This window comes from Cavia porcellus, unplaced genomic scaffold, assembly GCF_034190915.1.
Source record: "Cavia porcellus strain 051 isolate PalLab524CR breed Dunkin Hartley unplaced genomic scaffold, mCavPor4.1 scaffold_10, whole genome shotgun sequence".
NCBI lineage: Eukaryota > Metazoa > Chordata > Mammalia > Rodentia > Caviidae > Cavia > Cavia porcellus.
The window spans coordinates 64954682-64966154 of NW_026947493.1; the positions used below are offsets into that span (position 1 = coordinate 64954682).

At 37.5% G+C, this 11473-nt stretch overlaps 1 long non-coding RNA gene and 1 other non-coding gene across 3 annotated transcripts; one reads left to right on the plus strand and one right to left on the minus strand.

The window, feature by feature from the left end:
• The first annotated feature begins 765 nt into the window (after nt 1-765).
• Nucleotides 766-902, plus strand: LOC111754669 (small nucleolar RNA SNORA2/SNORA34 family). Its single transcript, XR_002789350.1, has one exon. It is a non-coding gene; the product is annotated as a small nucleolar RNA SNORA2/SNORA34 family (small nucleolar RNA).
• A 1434-nt stretch (nt 903-2336) lies between these two features.
• Nucleotides 2337-11400, minus strand: LOC101788527 (uncharacterized). 2 transcript variants are annotated; one of them, XR_010050216.1, is made up of 3 exons: nt 11180-11317; nt 10607-11072; nt 2337-5313 (listed from the first exon to the last, which is right to left on the minus strand). It is a non-coding gene; the product is annotated as an uncharacterized LOC101788527 (long non-coding RNA). The 2 variants fall into 2 exon arrangements; XR_216491.4 differs by lacking the exon at nt 2337-5313 and having other exon boundaries at nt 5359-11072; nt 11180-11400.
• Nucleotides 11401-11473: the final 73 nt, after the last annotated feature.

An 11473-nucleotide genomic window follows, 5' to 3' on the forward strand; every position in this document is an offset into this window, starting at 1 on the left:
GAACCACCATGCCAAGTTTTCGCCCTGCTCTAGGCCCCTCTAAAGTGGGTGGCAGCAGATGATCCCCCAGGAGACTAAAAGCACGTATTTTTAATGGCACAAGCAGGAAGGCTCTTAAAACACTAAATCTCTACTTACAAGAGAGTAATCTGCCAAGAATACTGGTTATGAGGTTCTATTAAAAAGAGGAAATATATTTTGTGTTGAGCCTCTGAGGTTTCAAAGTTATTAGTTATAGCTGGAGGTATAACTCATAAAGAAATATATAGAAGAGCTATAGAAATTGAAAAAAGAAAAACACAAAAGTTATCAAGAATTCCTTTATCTTTCTATATTAAATATACTGACTTTTGGGATGGAGAGGGAAAGTAATAAGCATTAAGATGTGATATATTCATTATATATTGTAGACACATAATAATTTTTTTTTAAATATTGATTTTTCTTGCCTGCGTGGAGAAGTGTAAAATGTTCTTCTCTGATTGGATGCTGGATGGACCTATGAGATTCCTGAGAGCCTGATCCACTCCTCCTTAGCAAATAGTTCCAGGAATGGGACATATTAGACTGAAACAAGAACAAGCCCAATACTCCCCACACGCCATGTAGGTTTTAAAAAAGATTTCAACACCTGCCAGAACAAAGCTCATCAAACTTGCAAAAAGTTTATGTGGCACATGAAACTGTATTGTTTCCTATTTTCTAAGAATCAATTCCTTTGGGGAGTCTTACAGTTTTAACAGCTTGAATAAAGTACCCATCATCATGGTCCTGAGTCAAGGCCTGCAGTTTTCTGAAGCTGTTGGTTTCAAGCAGAGGCCTAAAATGGTAAGCTTTGATAGTCTGTTGGCCATTTCAGAACTTTAGAAATGCAGTGATCCATTTATTAGGAAGAAACAAAGTCCCCAACACACCCTCACACACACACACACACACACACACACACACACACACACAGCCATGGATTCAGAGGAGAGGAAGCCATACCTCCGCGGTTCTGCAGCCTTTTAGAGAATGTTGATAAGCAGCTGCCTGGCACCTCTCCACCACCCCAGGAACCTTAGATCGGTGGAACCAGGGGTCCTAGCCCAATCCCCTGCACTGGGATAGGCAGCCAATGTAGGAAATACCCAGGACTCAGCAATTGGCTGGTTCAGAAGAACACTGGAAAATGTCAAGACCAAGGAGCAAGATGCAATCTCAGACTCCAGCCCACCCAGAACAAGTCCAGAAGACATTAACACAAAATAACTTAGAAGTCACATACCTAAAATTTCTGAAATGATAGCAACTAAAGTAAAGAGACAACGTAGTGCTTATGTAGTTTATTTAATTTTGCATGCCCGAATCTCACCCGGAACAAGTCCAGGAGATCCAGACATACAGGAAATTAGAAACTACACATCTGAAATTTCTGAGATGAAGGCAACTGAAGTAAAGAAGAATTTAGTCTGAATTGTTTGATTGACTTTGCATGCCTATGTCTAGTGGTTTGAGCATCTATTTAGAAGATTGCAATGTTACATTACAGGAACTATGGTTGATTTCCTGCTGTCTTGTTTTTGAAGTTCAATGTTGTTCCCATTGTTTTGTTTAAGTACTTATCACCTGTTTCTGAGAATTTTTGAAAGGTACACTCCTGTAATAAACAAGATTACTTATTTGTCTTCCAATTTTCATCATTTTGAAAGTATTTTAATGTCCATTTTGAATAGTGAGTAGGATAGCATCTAGGTATTTAAAAAGCAAGTAAGAGAATGAAACAATATTTGAGCAAAAATGATTTGTGAGCATTGAGTCTACTAAAATTATTGTTATTGACTCTAGTATTTTGCTTGTCTTATCTCTTTTGGGAAGATAAGATTCCTTCTTTGAGCAACAAGCATCTTCTGTATCTTTGAAGTGGTTTTTAATAGCATGAACATGGATGATAAGGATTTATCTGGTTGAATTTAACTTCCATGTTAATTTGAGTAAGTGTGAACTATCATCCAGGCGAGAATTTAAACAGGTAGGTACACGCTTGCCTTGTATAAATTTACTGAGGAATTTCTAGGTTAAATGTGTCATTTAATGCGTCATTTCTCTAAAACACTCAGAAGTGGTCCCATGTTTAAGCAAAATCTAGTATGGAGAAGTTTAAATTTATAGAGATCGCAATCATGGTAATGAAAATTTACATGTGCTCTGTGAGGAACATACCATCTACCAAACAAGCCAGCCAGCAGCCATTTATTGTCATAAGAGCTATTAACCAAATAAGAGAACACAAAGCAAACTTGATTAGCATCACCTGAGGCGGGTAAAGATAGATAATGGATGAGACAACCAAGAGCTAGAAGGAAAGATAGCTTTATTTAAGAAAATATCATATATTTTAGACTATAGAGACAAGCTATGAAGTAAAAATGGAAAAGATAAAACTCCCTGCTTTAAAAAAAACAAAAATAGAGTTCAAACAAGGTATCATGGTGCACACCAGTAATCCCAGCACTCTGGGGGGTGAAGAATTAGGATCGCCATAAATTTAAGACTAGCCTAGCCCATAAGGTGAGTTAAAAACCAGCCAAAACTACACAGTAAGAGACCCTGTCTCAAAATAGATAGATAGATAGAGATAGATAGATAGATAGAAGTTAGCTCAAATGAACCCACAAATTTTGGAAAGAATGTTTTTTATTAATCCAAAACATTTTCTACTTTTTGTTATTACAGAAAAATGTATTTTGCACATTTTAACATTTGCATATTTTAACATTTAACATTTGCAACATTGCATTGCATTGAGAAAGCGACATAATCCACCTTAATTTCATTGTCCAGTGACAGTCACTGTAAACATTTTCACGTATTTGATTCATTTATCTAAACAAATACAAAATGTATCTGTCAAGTGTTTTGTAATCTGTTTTTTAAGGTAGAAATTTGTTGCTTTTTCTATGTCACTAACTAGATTTTGAAAATATAGTTTTATATATTTTAATATTTTGTAATTTTCTAATGCTGGACAGTAAAACAATTTCTTTTTTTTTTTCCTCAGGGTAGTGGAATGAGGCAGGCCTGCTGTGGCTCTTCTGCTCAGCTTCCAGGTTATGGGCTAAGAGAAGATAAAACAAAAACCCCTGTAAGGCTCTTTCTATCTCCATCAGGGAAAGCAATGCATTTGCAACAGTTACTAAGGAAACTCGAGGGCCTCCAGTGTGTGACAGCTGTGATGGTAATGGTGCAAGACAGGAGCCTGGGGAGCTCCGGGGAGCACTGAGGAGCCTGCTGCAAATCCATGTTTTTCATTTGTCACTTATCACCCGCCCACAGACACGATGAGACCCCAAAGCAGTTTATAAACTGAATTGGAAATCTAAACCATAGTGTCCACAAAGGTACCTGCTGCACTGAGGTGGACCCAAGCGTGGCACTGGGAGGATGCTGAAAGGCACAGCTGGAGTGGCACCACGAGGCGGGAACAGGTGTGCGATCCACCTCAGTGTGAAACCTGCCCAGGCCACCGACCCTTGGACAAAGTGTGGCTCCCGTGTGGCCCAGCCTGCCAGGAAAGAGGATGGCAGACAGTGGGAGGGCTCACCATTCTGCCCCTGTTACACTGACGAGTTCCTCACCTTCTCTGGGTGCGTCTCCCTGCAGATACAGACATGGCACCTCCTCCTGAGGGTACCCTGCCACATTCAGGACAAGGAAAACCGGGTGGCTCCCTCAAGCCAGCCAGGAGCTGGGGCCAGACAGCTGGGACCTGGCCCAGCTACCACCCACTACAGGCAGGTGGGGGCTCCAAAGTGCACACAGCACCTTCCCTCCCGGAGTGACACTGCAGCAATTTCATTGTACAATTAAATGTGTTGCCACAGAGGGCTGAGGAATGAGTTCAATGATAGAATGCTTGCCTGTCCTGCAAGGCCCTGGGTTCAATCCTTAGGAACGGAAAAAGGGAGGAAAAAATGAGTAACTAACTTGTAAAATTATACAAAATTATTTCTTTAGTATATAATTTCTATGAATAAAAGTGATCTAGGTCAAAATACTCAGGACTCTTTAAAGGTGTCCATTTATTTACTATACTCTTCCCCCAATGAATGCATGAAACTTGTACATCCTTACATCCTTTTTATATGAATTAGATGTCTATGTACTATTTTCTTCTGTACCTTTTACCTAATTACCTATTTTTGGAGATCTTCCCATATCAACATATAAAAATCAGTTTTGTTCTTTTTTGTTTGTACTTAACCCATTTTACGTTTATACCCACGGTGTCCCAAGTCTTGACTTCAGGGAGATGACAGGAGCTAGTGTGACAGCTGGCCTCTGAAAGGCACTGACCTCCCAGGGAGAAGCAGGGACCTACTGGAGACTATGCGTGGAGACTGATATATGACATGCTGGAAGGAGGCAGAGAGACAGAAGATGAGAAAGAGCATAAAGAAGTGAAAAAGAGAGAAATGAAATGATGCAGCCATATCAGAGGGAGAGAACTAGAAACAAGAGGAATTTCTGCTATCATGATTTTACAATTCACAGTTTAAAATATAGGGTGGGGATATAACTCAGTGGCACAAGTGCCTGCTTGGTAAGCATGAGTTCAATCCCTGGTATAAAAAAAAAAAAAAAAAGGGAGAGAGAGAGAATACACAGTAAATCTGTGCAATAAGTACCCTTGAGCCATATAATGCCCCCACCCTCATCCCCACAATTGCTTATTTCACAAAACATCCCCATGTTTTCACCAAACCGTATTTTCACTGTAACTCAGGCTGGCTTGGCTTTGAAAACTAGTACGTTTGAAAAGGAAAGGCAGAGTATCAGAAGCTAGCAAGAATGAGCAGGCAGACTGAGAGGAGCAGAGAGCAGGCTCCTGTGGAGGTAGGTTGGCACTGTCCAAATGGTCAAGGAAAATCAATCCTGTTTCAGATCATCTCAGTACCCAAAAGCATCCTAGCTTGGGGGTGAAGTACAGGAGCAAGAGAATCTCAGCAGAAATGAAATTCAGCATTAGAAAAGCAGCATTTTAGCAGATGGAGTTGGAAGCCAATAATCAGAGGCACAAGTTTAACTTACAAGGAAAATGGTCACCGAGGGCTCCATAGGTTGCTGGCTGCTGGTGAAGTTGGCTTAAATTCAAGTGAGTCCTGCAGTGTCAGCTGCAGAAATCAGATTAATCAAGAACTGGGGTAGGTGGGGGCAAATGCCCAGTCATATGAATACAAAAACAGAGGCAAAAGTAGCAGCTTGGAGGCCACAGGACCATAAGTAGAGCCAGATGCGATCCTAACAACATGGGTGATCGGACCTATTTTTCAGCTTCACCAGAAAGAGTAGAGATGAAAAATCCAGTGAGACAGGGAAGCCAGAAATTTTTATACTTTATTTCAACCTCAAATGATGAAGTTCTTGACAGTAAGTTAATTTTGACAGTAACAACTAACATTTTTAGTGACATCTTACTGCTTTATCTGATGCGTGCCCATTTATCCTGAAAGCAACAATTGAGGCAGGTACTACTTTTCTACATATTTTGCTGAGGTAGACGGTGAAAGTGTGAGATAGCCAATTGCCTGCCTACCATGTTACTAGCCTTAAGCATTAGAACCGGAATTCCAACTTGAATCCAACTAAGCTTAATTCCTTTTTATTAAACATGATTTACCTCCTTCTACAGTGATAGAATATGCTGAGAAATGACTTTACACAGATGGAAGTAAACCCTTAATCAAATTATTTTTAGTCACAGGCTGTCAGAATCTATCTTTTTCAATTCTTTGAAGATGATCTGCTTTTGAATTTGAAAATCAGTCTGTTCACTTCGCCTCAGTTCTTTGTTACCATGCCTCTTCCCCTCCCCAAAGAATCTGCACCTGGTCATTCATCCTAGCTGCCTCTTTGTTATCAATGTGTCTTATTTTTATAAGCCCCACCTTATTTTCTATTTATAGCACGAAAGCATTAAGAACAAAGGAAATGGCTCCCATTCACAGGATTGGCATTAATATCCCATAGGTTTCTTTGGGGTGGGAGTTTACTGGAACTAGAACTCAGGACCTTGTGCTTGCCAGGCAGGTGCTGTACTACTGAGCCATATCCTTATGCACAGACTTTTACTTATTATCTTAATCATTTATTCCAAGCTGTTCCGTGGAGTATTGGCAAGATTCTTCTATGAAAAATACAGTCTTTTCTTTTAGGCAGGATCTTGCTATATATTCGTCTGTTTTTGAACTTACTGTGTAGTCCACGCTGGCCTTGAGCTCACAGAGTTGTTCCTGTCTCAGGTCCAGGGACTTAATGCCACACCAGGGATTGCAGGTGTGTACTATCATGCTTAGCTAAAAACACAACCTCTGAAAAGTAGTCTTTATAATTCTATTGGCTTATATCTATTTTCTCTTTTAAAATTACAGATTTTTATATTTTAGAAATCTGCCTTGTCTTTTATTATTTTTAACAGTATTTCATTTCTGAATTTAAAATTTAAAGACATCCTAAGAATTTCATGCACTACTTTTAATATTTTTTACAGTAAACCAACATTTTAGTTACTACTGCCTTACAATAAATAGCTTTTATTTTTGGTACTGAGAATCAAACTCAGGACTTGGCACTTGCCAGGCAAGCGCTGTGCCACTGAGCTACATCCCCAGCACAAAACAGTTTTTAAATCTGGTAATACTCATATTTTTCTGTAATTACTAAAATTGTTTCAGCTGGCTAGTTTTGGTCCTTGCTATAGTAGAAGCAGAAATTGAAAACATAACACAAATTACAGGGGAACAAAGATTTAATAAGTTAGAAGATAAGAAAGGACTCCAGCTTAGATAGCTGGAAAGGGCACACTGTGATACGGGGTTCACACTGTGATACAGCTGAGCGGACAGTTTTAAAGACTTAGTAGATGGCTGGGGTCTGATTGATCATTATTTTAGTCCTATAGTTCTGGAATCTTTATGGTTGAGGGATGGTCGGATTTTCAGGAAAGGACTGTCTCTCTGCAGTCTCTGTCATGTGGAAATCCTGGAAATCCAGGTGATCAAAGGTTTAGGAAAATAGCTCCAGGTAGCTAGTGTAACATTGTCCCTGTAAACCTCTCACCTTGGTGCCCTGTTGAAGGTAGACAAGATCATATAAATTTGGGGTTAAGCAACCCTCTCAGCATGTGTTCTTTCAGGTGATGAATGGCTCTGTGCCCAGATTTTGGTGATGCTTACACAATTTTTCACAGGTAAAATCTCATATAACTGTTGCACAAACATATAGGATGAATGCTGACAAACACTGTGATATCTAAATAAGCTTTATGGTTAGTGGTATTGTATTTGACAATTCTCTGGTTTTGATCATATACCATCAGGATGGTTGAAATTATATACAGATACTCTTTAGTTTTTGAACTGCAAATCTAAAAATAGATCAAAATATTTAAACAATGCCACACTCTAAAAGGCTCATGTATCAAAGAAGAAATCAAGCAAAACTACAAAGTTGTTTGAATTTTTAAAAAAATGTAAGCATAGTACATATGCATACATAGTACAACATTTGTGGGATACTCGAAAGCAATCTTGATCAAAAAAAAGTAGCCTCTGAAACACCTTATATTAGAAAGAAATCAGGTCTTAAATCAATAGCCATAATCTCCACCTAGAAACAAAAGAGCCAATAAAATCTGAAGAACAAGAAATGGTGGTCTTAGAGCCCTAGAGCTGTCAGAGGGAGCATGACCTTGTCAACAGCTTGATTTTGGAGTAATTTACTTTATTTTAAATCACTCAGGTTTTGGTATTTTGTCTCTGCAGGCCAAGCAAACTAATACAGCTTTTAAAGATCAAGCTTTTGTGATTTCTATTATGTATTAATAAGTGTATTTCTTAAAACTAGTCATATCTAGGGGCTGGGGATTTAGCTCAGCGGCATAAGTACCTGCCTTGCAAGCAGGCAGTCGTGAGTTCGATCCCCGGTACCAATAAAAATGAAAAAGACAAAACAAACAAACAAACAAACAAAAAACTAGTCATATCTGGGGCTTGGATTGGGAAACAAATGTAACCCTCAGAAAAAAACTTATTTTAAAATAATTACTAGTATTAAAAATAAATAAATACTATATAAGAAAATATTTTCATATGCCACTTTAAGGATAACTTAATTAGTACAGGAAAAAGTACTATACATGGATAAAAAGACTGGAATTACCTGAAGAAACATGTAAGAACAATATTAAGTGGCGAAATGATTACAATAGAAACTTCAATACTGTTAAAATAACTTTCACTTTTTCTATTTGATAACTTATAGCTTAGGTTTAAAAAGAAATTTAATTATAATGTGTAGCTTACATTTATAAAGTTTTCTTTTAAAAAACTAATAAAACATTGAACTCTGATGCTTTTTATCCTTTCCTAAGGCTTTTTAGTCTTACTTTTATTCACCTTGTTACTTAACACAGGCACCAGCTAATTACCTAATTTCAGTTTAATCAAAATGCTAGAAAAAATGCAGTACCATTAATTACATGTCTTACAGCTTTCAAGCCCTGACAAAACATCACAGTTAGAATTTTCTTTTTCCTACTGATTAAAGTGAAATTTGATTTTTTTAACTAAGTGGAATTATAGTGTTACAGGACTGCCTCCATAAATAACAGTTGTATTATGAAAATTTTATTAGCTAGTACATTACCCCATACCATTGTAATTTGTTGGGGCAAGAAATAATTACAAGAAACAATAGAGTTGATTTTTAATAGCATTTCCCTATTTCTTATTTGAACTTTTGCTATAACTTACATGTTATATATTGTTATCTTCTAATCATTATGTTTAATCACCCACAGATTTCCAAGTGCTCAGGTCAAACAGTTTACTAGTAGCAACACAATGAAGAATCTCTGATCACAATCCCCACTGCACTAGCAGGAAATGTTTCAAAGATGGAAGAGAAACAGAGAAAGCCTTATAACTGGAAAAGTGAAGGCAAATCTATTTTTGTAAAAGAGGTAAGAGAACAAGCAAATCACAAGATCCAATTAATACAATTTTCATCTGGCCCGGAGTGTACACAGAATATGTAATTAAGATTTATTGTACACAAGCTGTCAAACTTTCAAGTGATCAATGGCAAAATTCTTGCTTCTACGTTAGCAAGTAAAGAATGGCATGTGTGAGAAGGGGTATCAGAGGCATAACATCCAAATTTGTAGTATTTCTTACCCTTTTGTAAAAATTTTCACTTAAATTCCTCAAATTTTAGATATAGGCAGTAACAATTATGCAGAATGATTTTTCTTTTCACAAGATGTTGGGATCAGGTACTATAATCTGGTTCGAATTATGTATTGCATTGAATTTCTTGGTGACATGGAAACCTACAAAGTTTCCATTACCTTTAATCTCCTTTGACCTGTTTTATACAAATGTATCCAAATCAGAGATTGACTTTTTGTACTCAATTTGGATCTTATTAATTGGGAATTTAATCAGTTTGTGAGTATAATTTACCTCTTTTTCTGTCAATACCTTTAATGTAAAGTTTAATGTTTCCTTGGTATTTTTTTTTTGTGCTACTCTTTTTTGGGTTTTCATTTGTTTTCTATCCCCAAAACCTGCAATGCATATAAACTATTTAATGATAAAACTTCTATGAACTACCACCTAATGTAGTAATTACTGGTTTTCCCAATCAGTATTTGAAACATATCCATCCTTCTCTAACCAGTGCTTTGAAAATTTTCTCCTTACCCTTTTAGTATTAACATTATGAGCTTGCTATTTTTCTAAAGGAATTAAAACTATACCATTTTCCAATTTTGGCACATAAACATTTAGAATGTCTTTTCTGTACTTGTACTGCCCACAGTGACAACGCACTTCTTATTCTTTTTTTGTCTTTTTGAGACACTGTAGACTTTGTCTTCACTATACAGGTCAGGCTGGTCGCGAACTTGCAGCAGTTCTTCTGCCTCAGTTTCCCAAGCGTTGGGATTACAAGCAATTACTTCTATTTAACATGTTTGGCTTAACAACATCCATCTTTATATTACATGGGAAAAATAAAACCATATTTACATTGTGTATCTGGCAAGCATTTTGACATAACCTGAAAATCTAAGGTTCAGCTTACAAATCTATTTCGTGTTTAGGTTTACTCTCCTAAGTAAAACAATTTTAGACTTCATATTCTTAACTAGTTTTAGCCAACAAATCTCCCATACAACTATCTCCTTGTTCTATTTAATTTTTCTGTTGGCTGCAGTAAATCATTCAGCAAAACTTTAAGAGAAGGTTCTTGGTCAATATACTTTCTTAACCGCTCGGTATCTGAGAATGTCTTCCAGTTGCTTCATACACAAATACTAACTAGGCAGGGATTATAATTCTTGGTTCAAAATTAATTTTCCTTAAAACTCTACAAATATTGTCCTGTTGTCTTCAGGTATTTAAAATTGTAAGACAACAATCTGAGGTTAGTCTGACTTTCGCTCCCTTACAGGTAACCTGTTTTCTCTAGATACTTGCAAAGCTTTGTCCTTATGCTTAAAATTTAAAAGTCAAAAGGATATACTCAGGTGTCGCTTTCTTCTCATTAAATTAAATTGAGATACCTTGTGAGCATTTTTTATTTGCAGGTCTACTTCTTCTTCAACTCTGGAAAATTTTCTTCGATTAGTTCCGCAATTATTGTTTCAGTTTTATTTGCTTTGGCCTCTTGTTTCCTATTACACGTAGACTGCATTCCGAGGTCAGGCACTCTAGATCTCTCTTTCCTCCTCTTAATTCCTGTGCCTTTTTCCTCTGCATTCTATGAGAATTTCTCCTATTTTCCTGCGGGATTTACTTTGTAACCGACTCTTCTTCTGTTAAACAGGCCTCATTCTCTTCCATGTAGTCACAAGACACCTACTTTACGACAAAGGCCAGATGGGTAAGGAACTCTATTAATACGTCAGTAATTTCTGCAAGACTACCGTAGATCGGTAGATTGCAATAGTGCAGTACATCAGTATCAAGAGGAGGCATTTTCTCGATTAATTAGCTCTGTTCTTTTCTTCCGAAGTGCGGTGTTTTGACCTTAAAAACAAAGAGAACCATAATTCTCTATAGTATGATTGATGAAGTTCAAAGATTCTCACTGCTAATAATTCACGTCTTTACTTAACATGTATATTTTTTCTTACCTTTTCAACGACTCTTCGCAATGGTATCCAAGCAGTCTTTACAATCACCGAAATTACAGAACCAATCAAATAACTTCCTTACGTCATCTCCGCGCGCCTCACGTTAGAGCCAATAGCAAAGCGCACAGCTTGTCAGAGCACGGGCTCTAGCGCCTTAGTCACTCGCACAGATTTCATATCCCCGCCCTTCCACCCTTTTCGACCTGCCCATCCTAAGGGCGACCACGTAGTGCGCAGGCGCAGCACGCCATTCAACTTTCTCATTCTTCCATTGGCTTGAGTTACATCCGGTCC